The 997-nt window shown below is 41.0% G+C and overlaps 1 protein-coding gene across 2 annotated transcripts in view; it reads left to right on the top strand.

Moving 5' to 3' along the window:
• Window positions 1-997, top strand: part of SATB2 (SATB homeobox 2) — a 205,993-nt gene that overhangs the window by 6,025 nt on the left and 198,971 nt on the right. The window lies entirely within an intron of this gene.

Raw genomic sequence — 997 nt, 5'->3', positions numbered from 1 at the left:
CTCCTCTGTCCATAGAATTCTCCAGGCAAGAATACTGGAGTAGGTTGCCATTCCTTTCTCCAGGGGATCTTCCGGAACCATGGCTAGAACCCAGGTCTCCTACGTTGCAAGTGGATTGTTTACTGTCTGAGCCACCAGGGAAGTAGTTGAGTCCAAAACATAGTTAGAGATCATCTCTTCCCACTCCTCCAGTACTTTTCTGGTTGAGTGTTACTAGCCTGTGCTTCTAGGGGTGGGGGACTCACTTCTTTTTGGGGTTATCTGTGTTTGTCATATTGCTCTAGTTTTATAATTTCCTGAGAATTGTAAAAGAAAAAAGGGAATAGTCTTCAGATGGTGTGTACCAGTACTACTTCCTTTGTGTATAGGACAGTTCAGATATTTGGAAAGTACCGATTGTGCCCTAAGACTTCTTTTCTGTAGGCTAAACAACCACAGATGTCTACGTGAATGTTTGGTCTCTTTTCTTATCCTCTCATGCTCGGTATCACTCTTGTCTTTGGTTGCCCTCTAGTTGTCCATAGCCCTTTGAAACCACTCATCTCATTTCCTCACATGTTATCTTGACTTTCTAGAAATGCATTAGTTATTTTTGGCAGATGTTTACAGTGGTGGCTCATGTTAAATCACCTTAATGTAATCAAGGTTTTTATTCTTTTTTTTTTCCACAAGAATTTATTATTATTTAGTTGCTAAATGATATCCAACTCTTTTGTGACACCATGGATGGAGAGAGGAGCCTGCCAGGCTCCTCTGTCCATGGGGATTTTCCAGGCAAGAATACTGGAGTGGGTTGCCATTCCCTTCTTCAGGAGATTTTCCTGACCCAGGGATCAACCCCATGTCTCTTGCATCTCCTGCATTGGCAGGTGGATTCTTTACCACTGAGTCACAAGAATTTAGGGAAGGTCAAAATTTAGACACTAATGTATTAATTCTTGATAGATTTCATTTTGCTTTATCTATTCATGTGTTAGTGGCCCATTGAGATAATTTT

Source organism: Bison bison, unplaced genomic scaffold, assembly GCF_000754665.1.
Source record: "Bison bison bison isolate TAMUID 2011002044 unplaced genomic scaffold, Bison_UMD1.0 scf7180017864471, whole genome shotgun sequence".
Classification (NCBI taxonomy): domain Eukaryota; kingdom Metazoa; phylum Chordata; class Mammalia; order Artiodactyla; family Bovidae; genus Bison; species Bison bison.
This window is presented reverse-complemented; position numbering and strand designations above follow the sequence as displayed.